Below are 15,860 nucleotides of genomic sequence, written 5' to 3' on the forward strand. Positions count from 1 at the left end.
GTTACTTGGGAAGTTAATGAATAAAAGGAAATAATGGTCACTGTTAAGGGAAAAAGAGCTCAATGTGACTAAAACTGTCATAAATTCTATATGTGCTCTTATGTAATGTTTGGAATTTGAATATGTTTATATGAAGTATATGAATGATATAAATTCTAGTTTTTAAAAGTGTTATAAAGATTTACACAAAAAGGCATGAAGTATGATTTAAACAAAATGTCCCTATTAAATGCATGTTTTTGCATGATTGCCATACTTAGTGCATTCTTGTACTAATCCCATTCTTCTCTATTTTTTACACAAAGTGTAGGTTATGGATTCTTAAGGGATGTTTATATGATTGAGGAGCTTGATATGTGATTCCCAAGCTCAAGGAAAGAATCCTTAAGTCCAAGGATTTCTTATGTTATGGTTTACTGTAAAGTCTTAAGTATTGTACTTATGTTTATGTCTTAAGGGCCGTGTCCCTAATGTACTCTAATGTCGATCCAGTCTAAGATGGCAAAGAGACTTAAGGCCTAAATACGTATTATGACTTTTATATATATATATATATATATATATATATATATATATATATGAAGTAAAGTTTGTAGCATATGATGTCCTATTGAAAGTTTTAAATCATCTAAATTTACTATGTCAATGCGATGAATGATAATTATGGGCTTGTATAAGACCTGCGAGAGGTCATAGGGGGTGCTCCCAGATGTGACAAAAAGTGTAATGTTTTCAATATTTCATGGTTTATTTTTTGCCAGGCTCTCCTTAAACAAGAGCTTTTCCTCAATAATGGTTCGCTCCCCATCACCCCTTTATTTGTATAATAGCCATGATGGATGGGCTAGCACATGCGCGGGAGACAATGGAATAGTCTGATGGTTTTGAATTTGCCTAGGAGTAGTTGTGGTTGAGGCTACACTGATTTGGGAAGTAGCATCCTATGAAACCTTTCTAGCTGGAATATGAGGCATACTTCTTAGCCTATTCTGCCATCGAATTAGCAGTTGATCACCATTTGACTCATTTTGCTCAACTCCAATTTCTGTGTCTGTCCTCTTGCTAATGATATTTTTCTTTCTTTTTCCCTTGGCTTTTTGAAGCTCCTCGCCTTATTTTTTGGACGATTTGAGCCTCTTTCATAAATTTGTATACCTAATGATGTTCTACTTGTGAGTTACGTGTTTTTGTTGATACGTATCATATCTGCAATAATCTCTTATTAGTTGTAATAACATTTGATTTTACATACAGGAAGAATTACTACATAGATGTTCCCCTTTCCAATCAGCAAATCGCCGCTCCACCTTGGCGAGCGAGGTGGTTCACCAAAGGAGTTTAGGATATACTCTGGTAAACTATGCGGTAGAAAGTTCAATTCAACGTATTGCAGACTACTTGTTTTGCGAAAGCGAGATTGTCCGCCAGGTTATACAGGGAGAGAGGGAAAAGAGGCATGCTAAGGGCGATCTATTACAACTAGGAGAACCACCGAGTCTTTCGGCGAACTCGACCCACTCTGCCGAAAAACCAAACATGCATTACAACTATAATTTAGGCATATAAATAAGAAATTTATGCAAAATCCGTACTTCCTAATACCCCGGTATACTCAGACGTCACCCGATCTAGCTATGTTTTGGCCAATTAACTACGATTACCCTCAAAAAAGTTGTCAACATTCCTTCCTAGAATAAGTATCGTTGATTAGCACAACTATGGGTTACTTAGACTTCGCCCAACAAATTTGGCAGCGAACATCCAACACCCAAAATAAAATCCTTACATTCAAAATAAGTACCCTCAGAAATTCGATTCTTGAAGGCATATCAGGTGTTTACAAGTTAAAATTAGCATCTAAGAAGGTTATTTCTATTAGAAGGATCAAAAAGAATCATCCTAATACTATACATGCAAAATGTTACAAAATCATCAAAAGTAATATTGGGCTTTTTTAGAGACTAAACTTTGATGCCGATCAGATAACTTTTGTAATGCTTGGCAACAACTAATCCAACCACAAGCACTATTAACGTACTAAAATACTAACTAACGAAAAAAATCTAAGAAAATAATGCCTTTGGTATGATTTTGGAGAGTTTGAAATTAGGGAAAGTGAGAGATTAAAAAATTTGACCGTTGTCCCTTATATAACCGTTCTAGTCTTTTATACCATCCTTTCTACAAAATATTAAATTTGTTGGGGAAAGATTGGTTGTTTGCATCGAGATCTCCTAATAGATCTGTGATACGCCAATTTTTTTTTGAGTTTATCGAGTTTTACATGCTCTGAAATACTCTTGCATTGTGCCAAACAACAAAATTCTGTTGGGCTCGCCGACTTTTTTTGGCGTTTCGTGAAATGGACCTTCTTCCCGCCAATATAAAATTGCCTTTACTTTTCTTTTTGACTTGCAATAATAAAACACCATTATTTACAAAAGTAATTCCTAAGTTATGACCTTTTTTTGCTTCCCAAGAAGCGCTTTATTTAACGGCATGCCTCGACGTAGATCATGCCTCGTTTTATGCTATTGGAGTTAGGCCTAGAATCACTAGGTAACCCCACTTTGTCGTTTGGGTGGAGTTGAGGTATGGAAAACATCACGAGTGATCTGCTATGCTGAATCAATCTAGAGTGAGATCGGATTAGCTGATTTACCGCGTCAATACTCTCTGTCATTTCGTCCAACATTAGATCTTGATCGGTGATCTTTTGGAGAATGATTTGTAGAGTGTCCTCAACATGAATTTTCTCATTTTCTCTAGAGTTTTTCCTGGAGTGGGGAGGTATATACTTACCTTTGAAAATGCTGGTTTTCCACCTCAGATATTTTGGAGGTCAAGTCGCTTAGTTGAGATACTAGTGCAGCTATTATGAAGTTACTCTGAACTTTTTGATCTGCATCAAATAGCTTGCCACCCTCTCCCTCTGTCATACTTAGAGGACCTGCACAGACAAACACAAAACACAAAACACAACAGAAAAACAAAACGAAAAGTAAAGTTATTAGAAACAACATTGCAAAGAACTAAAAACTCTAAATAACTACATCTCCACTTGACATCACTCCCTGGAATCGATGCAATTTTGACGATTAAATATGTGAATATATTTATATTTCGTGATCAATGACACTAACCTACAAGTTAAGTGTCTACGAATCGAACCTACTAATGTAGCCCAACCAAAGGTTCGAGTTGTGTCCCAAGGAAGTGGTAGTGAAAGTTGTAGCTACTTACTTAGATGTAAGACTCCAAAAATGAGTTGGGTGTATAGAGCCCAAATTGTGTATATAAGCTTCTTAAAATCTTAATTGAGTGTTTTAAAGTATGTATGATTTATTTGAAGTGATTTGGAAGTCAAACGTCAAGGGACGATCAAGTCGTTTGACGACTAGTCGTTATGTGTTTTTATGAGCTTCCATGTGTTTCATTGTCTTATGAAGTCCTTATATGAGTAGTAATGATTTCATAGTAATTACGGTGAGTTTCATGAAGTTTAGAGGTCAAACGTCCAAGAACGTCCAAGACGTTTGAAAGTTAGGGATTGAGACGTGCATGTGTGTGGCTTGAGTGTGCCTAGCATGTTTGGACGTGTTTTGTGTAATATTTTTAGGTGAAATTTATGTGGATGGTCCTTGACATGTTAAGGTGTATATTGACGTTGTAAATGTTTGGTACGACTCCTCAAGGACCCTGCAAGAAGCCCTCAAGGAGGACCTAAAGGTTGTCGAGACACTGCCTTGGCAGTGTCAATTGACGGAGCCAAAAGATGCATTGTCAGTCCACTAGCGCCCCGTCGATGTGAAGGAGTCGATGAACACTTATAATGGTGAAGGCTTAAGTCTGTTGTCAAGCCTCATACCCAAACGATGGCCTGCAGTACGGTCCGTCAATGGACCTACTGGGCGTCATTTGTGTCCGTCGATGGTGCCTGCAACTACAGCCATGCACGCTGTTTTAATTAAGGGGTGAATGGGAAATTCACCCCACGTGCTAACTTGACCCTACATGGTTTATTTGGTTATTTTTTGGTGTATTTAAGTGATAAAAAACGTGACAACCCTATTCCTAATTGAATTCACACAAATTAGGCTCCCCCCCCCCCAAACCAAACTCTCTCTAGAACCTCCATTAAATGTGAAGCTCAAGAACAGCTTGGAGATTGGATTCCAATGGGTTATTTACCAAGTTTTTAGAGTTTTCTTCTACATTAAGATATGGTGATCCTTCATCTCTAGTTAATCTTCTATGTAGAGAGTTCCTTTAAATGTTTTCAAAGGAGTTTCATGATGAAATCTCTTCTTCTTCAATCTAGTCATGAGTTCTTTCTCAAAATGTTTTCAAAGGCTTAATCATGATAAATTGATGTCAATATGATGATTTTAACTTGTATTTCAATCCAATTGCATGATGAAGCCTTGTCTCCTTCAACTCTCATTTTAGCCTACGTATCGGCATTGTGATCGTGACTTTTTATTGATTGAATTATGATTCTACCATGTTGAATTGCTTACATGTAATATTTTTATTGTATATTGATGGTGAATTTTTGATGAGTGATCCATGTCGATCAAGGTTTGATTGTTTGAAAGACTAGCCTAAGTTCTTCTACATGCTCACTCTAATCTCTATTTGTTGGCAATTGTCGTAGGATTTCGTTTGTCTCTTTAACTACTGCCTTATATGTTTATTGTTCATGAATTGTGAGTATGGATAATTGATGATCAAAGGAAGGGAGAATGGTAAGTGATCTATGTTTCTCTACTTGCTAGTGAATTGATGAAGTAGGTTAGATGTTAGTAGCATGATCTCATAGTAGCTTATGCATGACTTCGTATATGACTAATTAGACTTTAGCTTCTGCCCATAATGTGTTATGATGAGGTATTATATGTTGTTGTCCCATTGTGGATTCATACGTGAAGAACTTGATCTCTACTTCTTATAGATTGTATTTTCTGTAATGTATATTCTATAGGGTATGAATGTATGATTTCGTCTATGAAGAGATACTTGTAGCTACTGCCCTATATTGTATTTTTATGAATAAGGGGGTTGATCATTGATGATCTATGTAAGGTAGAACTGGTAATAGATCAACTTCCCTTCGCATTCTATAACTTGATGATGTAGTGGACTTAATATGATCTTAATCTTGTTATAATTAATGTATGATTTCGATTATGTTGGTATATCATTAGCTACTGAAATAGATATGACTTGTCTATGAAATATGGGTATTGGTCATTGATGACCAAAGGTTGAGAAATTGGTAAGATTCCCACTTCTTCTACTTTCCTTAAAGTGTTGATAGTTGATGAAGCCTTGTATGACATTGTGTGGTATGGTCCACTTGTAGTGGAGGTGTCTACCTTATTCCCAATATATGTGTGTTGATTATGGCCTTGAAAGCAATTATACTATGAATGTGTGTTGGTGATGATCACTCTATGTGAAGACTATACCTAGTTTCCTATTCTAGCTATGATATAGGTTATATGGATAATATTAGGAGCATGTAAATGGTTATTATAATTTATATATACGTGTTGCCTATGATAAGGTCTTATAATTCTATATGTGAAGTAAAGTTAATATAGGTGCATAATGACTAGAGCTTACTGTAATAATGTTGTAAGTCTTGAATAAATGAGTATTATGTTATGCTATCTATTCTATGATGTTGTGTGATATATCATTCACTAGGATGACTTGATCGTTGTACTACCACAGGCAAGGGTATGGGACCTTTTCTATGCATCACACATGTTTACCTTGATAGGATAGTTCCTAGGTTGGTCTTCTAAGTACATGAATAGTAATGTATGAACATGTTATGAATATGACTTGTATGCTATAATGTCAAGTATATGATATAATGAAGTATGAATGTGCACAGTGTCTTGGTGTTTTTATATGAAAGGATTGTTCATATAGTTATGCCTATATACTTATGCATTGATAGATGAACATGTGTGATAATTATGTGATATATGAAAGGTTTTCTCACATATAAGTATACACACACACATGAGTGATAATCTAGTCAATGGAGGGACCTTGAATGGTGTGCTCAAGTGTACCCTAAACTAGATAAGTGCTTACATATGCTATGTCCATGTGAAAGGGTTTCTCTCATGATTTAGGTTGATGAAGTCTCATCTATGACCTATGATTTAAGCATATGGGGAGTGAATCTCCTAATGCCTAATATTTTATAAAGTAAGGTAATAAAGGCTTTTTAATAAAAAGGGAACTTAGCTTAGCAACGAGTGAACTTGATAATGAGAGGTGTTGGCTTCCCTTGGAGGAAGATTCTCTATCGGGTTCTTATAAGTTGTTGACTTCCCTTGGAGGAACATTAACCTATGATTCCACATGAGGTGTTGACTTTCCTTGAGGAAGATTCACATGGTTTCTCATGAGATGAGGCTCCAATGCTAATGAGCATGTAGAGGATTACGTATACCTCTTAGTTCCATAAACTATGCTTGCCACATAGGATCTAGCTAGTGATTTCACTAGTATGCTAGCATGTATTAGTTTTGTACCTTGGCTAGGTAAGAACACCTTTCATTGGTGTAAGGCTCTACAACCTCAAATTCCATGTTTAGAACCCATGGTCTTAGTGCCGGTTAAGGATATAGTTTCCCTAATGTAAAATGGACAATGGAAGTAAAGTAAGGACCCCAACTAGGATAACCTAAGGGTAGTTGCTTAGTGTAGGTAGGGGTATAGGACTTCACCTATGAATTGCACAAGTGGATCATGAGGGATGTCCTAGGAACGTGTTCTAATGCATGTGACTATGTATATGTTTCTAATGAATGACTTTGTAGTCTTGACTATATGATGAGGTCTTTCCTCACATGTATGATGTTGGTCTTATTGACTATGTGAATGAAGGTCCTACTTGGGTTACAAGTAGTTGAATATAGTATTATGTTTGAAGTGTGAAGTACATGTTTTGATGCTTATGGTCTTATAATAGGTTTACTAAGTATGTGGGAGGTTATGAGGCTTCACATGTACATTGCACTAGTAGACTTAGGATACGATATTGAGTAAGGTCATTGACTATGGTTCACTGTAATGCCTTTAGGGTCTTAGACTTAAAGGTGTCTTGTGGTGTGCTATATTTCTATGATGGTATGTGTTGGATCATGTAGGTTGCATGTATGCTTTTTTTATGGCCTTAAGGTGATCCATTGCACCAAGTATCACTAGAGAGGTACTTGGGAAGTTAAGAAATTGAAACAAAGGAAGCTTACTGTAAATTGCAAATAGGTTACTGTAAAGTGACCCCAAATGTGACTTAAATTCTATTTGTGATTCTATGTGATTTATGACCATTGAATATGATTATATGAAGTATGTGAATTGTATGAATGTTATTGTATCAAAGATTTATGAAGATTTCTCAGAAAGGCATTAAGCGTGGTTTCAAGAAAAATGTCCCTTTTAAATGCATTTTTTATAATTGTCATACTTAGTGCATTCTTGTACTAACTCCATACTTCTCTACTTTTTACACAAAGTGTAGATTATGGATGCTTAAAAGGAAGTCTTTATGATTGAGGAGCTTGTTATGTGTTTCCCAAGCTCAAGCAAAAGGGGTCCTTAAGATTCAAGGATGTCCTATGTCAAGTTATGTTTTAAGTCTTATAATTATATACTTATGATTAAGTTGTAAGGGTCGTTTCCCTAATATACTCTATTGATGTTGAGTCTAGAATGAAAAAAAGAGACTAGAGTCTTTAACTATGTATTATGATTTTTCTTATATAAATGAAGTGATGTTCTAGCATATGATGTGCTAAGAAAGTTTTAAATTGTCCATTAAATTTACCTATGAGAATGCGATGAATGATAACTATGAGCTTTTATAAGACCTCCAAGAGGTCAAGTACTCCATGTTACTTCTAGGAGGTGCTCCCCGGATGTGACATTAGAATTCTGTTCTAAATAGTGATAGTTTAAGACATTTTCGAGTATTAAAAAAACAAGGTTAACTTGTGACATCAAAGTGTAAAATATCAAAAAGGAGGTTTTTGTCACAAAAAGTAAAATTAGCAAAAACAAAGGAGAAAACAAGTATAGGGGAAAGTTCTTGGGGTGTGACCGCAATATATGTTGACAGAAACTAATGGGTACATGCTCTCGATAGGAAAATTCACACGACAATGTTGACTAGGATAAGCTTTAGGTGAAAGTAAAAACCCTCTTAGGCAACCTAACCCATATCAAATAGGTTTCTCGCGGACACCCACTTATCTAAACAAACCAGCCTATGCATAACCCACACTATAACCATTCCATAGAGGGTGCATGGATATGGGACAAAGGCTCAGCCTCTCTGGCTTCACCTCATGTCGACAAACGCCATAGGCCATCAGTCTAGTGGTCTTTGTTTTGCGACCTCCCATGGGTGGTTTTGTATTTTCATTACAAAACAATTAAAATTAGACCACAACCATGAGGTGAAATCACCATTAAAATGCATCTAGTCATATCAGCAAGCAAGACCCGACCATAATATCAACACATATTTGATAAATCACACCCCCAAATTGGAGTTTTTAGCCACACATCAAATAATAATCAAATTTACTCAAAATGATAAAGGAATCAAGTGGGTATAAGAGATTAAACATTAAAAGTAACAAAAGAAGGTAAATAGAGAAGAACCACTTCCAAGATTGGAAGAAGAACTTCGTTATTCAAGCTTCCCCAAAAACCCTCTCCAAACATCAGAGAAAATACTTAAAACTTAAAAATAATACTAGAAAAATATAATAATGTTCAATTTATATGTCTAAATTTCAATATATATAGACTTCAGATTTAGTGCGGGTGGATCCATTTGGCATATTTAGTCATGAATCGCCGAGTGATTCGGTGATTTACCCTTTCTATGGTTCGTCGTAGTTTGTGCCTTTGTTTTATATCCATGCATGATGTAACATTGGGCAGAATAACTCTACTTCCTTGAACTATTCGGTGAAGCACCACTTCCTTTAGGCTTACTTGTTATAGCAGAAGGCGGAACGTTGTTGTACGGCGTATCATCAAGTTTGTTTGGCAATATGCACTTTGCATCTTCAACTCTTTTCTTCTATTTTTCTTGTAAGTGTCCATGCTTCTACCTAATCTTAAAATACCTAAAACATATAATTATTTATTAGATATCCATATATAATACACAATTGAGGACACTATTTCATAAAAACAAGGCCCTAGATGAGTCCAATTTGAGAACTCATCCTTTTCACATTTACGATGAGAGGAAATTGAGATTTTCAAACGAGTTTTAATCAAGAAAAGAAATTGAGATTTCCAAGTAAGCCATAGGGCTAGTCTTTTAGTGAAGAGGAAACTATGATTTCCAAGAGAGCTTTTAAGCTAAGTTTTGAGTAATTATCTCTAACCAAAGAGAGAGTTTTGTTTTAACAAACTAATGAGATTTTAGGACTGGTGTTGAGAACCGATATAGGGACAAGCTTGAGTTTAGATAATTTAACGTCTCCACAAACCATGTAGCCATCGTGGTTAATAAAGGATCATAATTTTTAGATGACTCCTTCAGATGCTTTTTAGCATAGGCCAGTGAATATACTAAGTTAAGTTATGTCCTATAGTTATGGCAATGTATAGGATGGTCCTTCGCAGCGTGAGGTAAAGTTTTGTATCAGCACTTAGGCTCGTAGTGGTGGTTTTTGATTATAAAATCTACCACAAAATATACATTACTTTATTATATATGTAATTTGATTTCGTTAATGAACTAACTTGTTCTTGATATTTTTTAAAGATTTCTATATATTGCATTCATATTCATGCTTTTTATTGGTTAAGTATCCATAGTTCAGTACCCAGTCAAATATCAAATCTTTGAGTTGACTATCTATTTTTTTAGTTGAGCATCTAATCTCTGAGTTCAATATCTTATCTTTTAGTACTTTTTAGTAGAGTAATTTGACTAGTTTTGAGTATTTCGTGAGTTGGGTAAGTTTAAGAAGAGGTAAGTATGTTCCAATTTTTATCGTGTTCAAGGTTATGTTATGCTTTAGAATTCCACTTACATGCTCGTACATTGCATGTACTGAGCCATTTGGCCTACATCATCTCACGATGCATACACATGTATTCGCGATAATCAATAGGAGCTTGGATGATACACTCGAGAGTTTGAGTTTGAGTTTGTTATGGTGATCCTCTTTACTTCCGGAGGATTTCATTTACTTTTAAGTTTACTCAGGATCTCATGGGTCTTGTCCCGACTTCCATCTGTATCAGTTAGAAAGTTCATACATAGTCAGGATTGTAAAGATGTATGTATTATTCATTTATCTTATAAAATGTTTTAAAGTCTTAACTTTTCTGTTTACGGCGAGTTCAGTATATTATTTTTATTCATAGTTAATCTTTTTAAGTTAGATATTTGTATTTGAGTTATTGATTTTATATTCAATTTTAAGCTTTTCTTGCTTAAGTTAGCTTGCGCTTCTAGTCAACCGTGATGAGGGTTTTCTTGGGGACATGCTAAGGTTCATGAGTGTCGGCCATATCTACGGTGCATACTCTGGTCTCCAATATTTCATATAGAGTTGCACAAATAACTTCACGGTTTTTCAAATTCACTTAAAAAAGTTAGGGTTCAAAGGTGAACTTAAGTACTATCTTTCATTCACGGAAAGATGGGCAGGTAGAGGGCCCTATTCATATCCTAGAGGATATGTTGAGCGCATGTGTGATTAAATTCAAAGGTAATTGGGATGATCACATACCTCTAATTAAGTTTGCCTCTTACAATACTTACAACTCTAGCATCCAAATGGCTCTATATTAAACTTTTTATGGTAGAATATGCAGATTCCCTATTGAATAGTTTGAAATTGGTAAAACAGGGTTAATAGAAGATAATCTAGTTCATCAAGTCATGGAGAAGGTGAAGCTCATTAAAGAGAGGTTGAAAACAACATAGAGTCGTCCGAAATTCTACACTTATGAAGAGAGTTTGAGTCCGAAGTAGAGGATTGGGCTTATTAGAAAGTTTCACCTATGAAGATTGTTATGAGGTTTACTGAGAAGGGAAAACTTAGTACCCGGTATATAGGACCTTATAGGATATCCAAGAGAATTTTCAATATAGGCTATGAGTTAGGCTACCATTAGAATTAGCATCGGTTCATTCGGTATTTCATGTCTCCATGTTGAAGAAGTGCATCAACGATCCTTCTTTGATCATACCAACTGAAGCTATTGGGATCAAAGATAACTTTTCTCATGAGGAGATTACTGTGAAAATTCTAAATCACCAAGTTCGCAAGTTGAGAACAAAGGAATTTGTGTCAGTCAAAGTCCTTTGGAAGTTGTTGAAGAAACTACTTGGGAAGCTGAAGAAGATATGAAGAAGAGATATCCACATCTCTTTTTGGAGAAAATGTAGATAAGGAACTAATTTTCTTCTTAGTACTATTTAAGTTATGAATAAGCATGTTGTTATTAACTTTGCTTGTTGGGTCTTTAAACTTGATGTTACTACCCTTAGTCTAGTAAGAATAACCTCATTCAAGGAAGAATATTCTCGAGGGTAGATATTGTAACATCTCGCAACTAGAAATAACTAGAAAGGAGTTTAAAATAAGTAAATGCTTATTTATCGGAAGTGTAAGGTAAATCTGGACATTTTTAAGTAAGTTAACAAGTGTGATTTTTGTCAACTCCAAACGGATATAACTCCCAGATCAAGATGAGTTAGGAGTATTTCTAGATATGGTTGGAAATCCATTGGATTTATGTTTCCAACGCCTCCAAGTTTGCAAGATTCCGAGTTCGTATGAGTGAGTTATGCGCTTTGGAAGTTGCGCTATCGGAATTAGGGAAGTCCAAATCCTAATTTTAACGGGTAGTTTGGTATTTTCCTTGCCTTATTTATTAATTTCATTTTTTTTAATTAACTTAGTGAATTAGATCAGTTTGCACTTTCAACAATAGAATTAAGGTTTTGAGAGAAGAGTAGAAAGGAAAAGGGAATTCAAGGTTCGTCAAGATCCTCGAAGTTAACTTGTGGATTTCGTTGGGGTGATTCCTAAAAAGGTATGTGGGTCTCACGTTCAAGGTTCATCAAGATCCTCGAAGTTAACTTGTGGATTTCGTTGTGGGTGATTCCTAAAAAGGTATGTGGGTCTCTCATAATGTTGGGTTTGTTCACCCATGTGCGATGAATGTTTCATTAAGCGTAATCTAGTCTAAAACGATTGGATTTTGAATGTTCTTGTTGGTAGTTCTTGCATAGTTCTCATTCTTGAATATGAGTTGAGATTGATGGATTTTATTGAGGTAGAAAGTGTTGTTTTTTGAGTTCATTGGGTCAGATCCATTTTTATATTATATGGGTACATGAAATCTAAGTGAATTTGAGAAAAGAAATAGAATTAACATGATTTGAGGTTAGAAAATTAGAGGAAAGTTTGTCATGCGTCACGTGGGAAAGTCGGGAGCGGCACTCCCCATCTCCTCCAGAGGTGCTGGGGCGGCGCCCTAGCAGTTTACCCAAATGGGACCTCTGAACTTTGGGGCGGGCGTAGCACACCCTTGATGCGCCGGAATCGGTGTTTTCACCCAGCTTTCATAATTTAGTCCATCTATGTCTTCTAAAGTGTTACAAAGCTTCCTATTGATTCTAACTATTCTAAATGACTCCTAAACATATAAAAATCATCAAGAAACATGAATTTCAAACTTGAATAACTTCAAATTCAAGAATAGTTAAGAGTCAAGTTTAGAAAGTTCTTAGGTTCTTTTCAAGAAATCTTTTGCAAATGCTTTTAACTTTGTTTTATGTCTTAAGGATCGAGTTGAGTTAAAAGTAAAGATAAGGAGAAGAAATTCATTTCAAGTTTCATAAGTCTTTGGAAAATATTTTAACTTTGTTTTAAGACTTATGTTTTGATTTCAGTTCAGAGTAAAGTTCAAAATTTTTCTTCAGAGTAGAATATGTGAACTAAATATTACCAAAGAGTAAAAAAATGTTTTCACATTTAGATAAGAACGGAAATTGAGATTTCCAAAGAGCCTCTAAGATAGTTTCAGAAAATGTACAGCTTTCTAAAGTTAGCAATAGATAAAACTTTGATTTCAAAGTTAGATTTTGAGCTATGTTTTTTGGGCACCAATCTCAAATCACAGAAGGAAGTATGCTTTAAAAACATAAGAGCTAGTATATTTTGGGAGTAGTATTGAGAAGAAATATAAGGGAGAGTTCAGATAATTCATAGACCTCGTAAACCATGTTGCCACCATGGGTAGAAAAGTGTCATACTTTTTAAATTATTCCTTTAGTGTCTTTAAGCATAGACTAGTGGATCCACTGAATAGTTAAGATTCTAACTAATGACAAGGTATAGGATGGCCCTGGCAGCATGAGGCAAAACGTTCTATCATCACAATAACTCTTAAGTGATGATTTTTGGTTAGAGAAAATCTCACATAAGTTAAATGTATTTTTAATGCATAGTCATTTGTATTTTTACATACATCTCTGAGCTATATCGTTTCTTTGCATATCTTCAGAGTTGGTATCTTCTTTTAAACAACTTTTACTTATATTGCACTTGTTTTAAATTGTTTCGTATTGAAATGAGTTCACTCTTGTAGAGTTGTGTTGAGCCATGTAAGCTCTTCAATTTTCCTCTCAAGCCAATATATGTGTTTTAGCATTCCAACTCGTATACTAGTACATTCAATGTATTGATGTCAATTTGTCGGCATCATATTATGATGCAGAAGCAGGTAACTAGGATCAGCATTAGGGCGCATCATTGATCCAGTGAGCACAAGAGTCCGTTGATGAGTGTCTTTGATTTTGTAGGATCCATTTCATTGTTTTCTAGTTTTGTTCATTAGGATTTTATGGGGGTTTTGCAACATCAACCACAGTTTTACAGGCTTCATAGATTGTCAGATAGATGTTAGTCCTTTGAGTTTTTTCAATATTATCTCTCATTGTTAAGACATGAGTCGCCAGTTCTGGCCAAGTTAAATGTTTCAGTTTTAAAACATTCTTACTTATTATATCTCTTTTTTCAGTTTAGTTAAGTTCATTGATGTGATAGATATAATTATTGTCTTCTGTTGAGTAAGAAATCCCGGACATGGTTCCACTCAAGACCAGCAATGGTGTTCGAGTGACAGTCCAGCCTAGGGCGTAGACTCGGGGTGTGACAACAACAAAATGGAGTTGCTGAATGTAAAAATCGCTATCTTTTAAATGTCCCTTGCACTTTGTTGAGTAATTTCTCTATACCATCTAAATATTGATGTGGAAGTTTTGTCTACTTTTGTCTATTTAATTACTATATTGTCATCTAAAGTGTAAAATCTAGAGTGTCCATATTTTTGTCTTTATCACCAAAATCCTAACTATAGTGATTTGCATACATTTGGTTGTGTTTGTTTGTGAATTTGCCTCCTTCGTATCGCAATAAACTTTTTGTATGATCTACTAAATGTGCTTTTAGGTTTTATAGTTCTGCACAAAAAGGTTTTATTTGTTGTGATCCGTGTTCTCACAAATTCATATTTCTAGAAATGTGGCTTTCTTTGAGAATCAACATTTCTGTCCTATGATTATAGATTCATCTTCTTCTTCTCCTCTTCTTCCTACTTTTGAGGATTTATAATCTTCTTTTAAGAGGTTCAATCACATATTTGTCTATCAAAGATGTCGGCCAACTTTGTCCTATCCAGACACTGGTCCGCTTCCTGAAACTATACCACAACTAGAATCTTAGAATTCTTCAAGATTCGGTCCTTTTTAACCTACTCGGTGATCTACCAAAGTATCGTGTACTCCTAATTTGTATGTCTTTTCCTCTATTTTATCAAACATTTCACTTCAAACTTGTTACTCACAAGCTTCCAAGAATGATTGTTGGCAGAAAGCAATGGAGGAAGAACTGTGGGCTTGTAAAGAAAATGACACATGGACATTGTTTCATGTCCTTCAAATGTACTCCCTATTAGATGTAAATGGATTTATTCAATAAAATTTCATCCTTATGGAACTCTTGATCAGTAAAAAGTTTGATTGGTTTTTCTTGGTAACAGACATGATATGGGGTGGACTATTAGGATACTTTTGAACCCTTAGCAAAAATGAGTATGGTGCAAACTATTATTGCTATTGCTGCTTCACAAAACTGATCTCTTTATCAAATGGATGTCAAAAATATTTTTCTCCATTATATTTTTATCTCTAAGAATATATCGATAATAAACCTCCACCTGGATTTTTCTCATCACCTACACAAGATGCATGTAAGTTGAAGCAGTCTTTGTATGGATTAAAACAAGCTATGATAAGTTATGATCTATTTTACTACAGTTTTCTTTTGAGCAGAGAAAATGACTCGTCTTTTCTTCTTCGAAAAACATCTACATGTTTTGTTCTTTTTTTTTTATGTATTTAAATTACATTATTATCAAAGGTCTTGGTACTCTTACTATTTTCTGGGTTTGTATATTCATAATATTGCTTCAAGTTTTTCTAAACCAACACAAATATGCTTAAGATATGGTTTCTTCGGCTGTTCTTCAAGAGACTTTCTCCGTAGATACTCCATTGGAATTAAATGTCACCTATTGTCATTAGGAAGGCGATATTCTTCCTGATCAAACAATCTTCGGATAATTAGTTTGGAGTATATATTACCTAACTATTACTCGGCCTGATATCTCTTTTGCATTTCAACAAGTTAGTCTGTATGAAATCACACCGCCATCTCCACTTAGTGGTTGTTCGTCACAACATTCAGTATCTTCTAGTAACATCTACTTGTGGATTGATCTTT

Source organism: Solanum pennellii, chromosome 1 (genome assembly GCF_001406875.1).
Source record: "Solanum pennellii chromosome 1, SPENNV200".
Lineage (NCBI taxonomy): Eukaryota > Viridiplantae > Streptophyta > Magnoliopsida > Solanales > Solanaceae > Solanum > Solanum pennellii.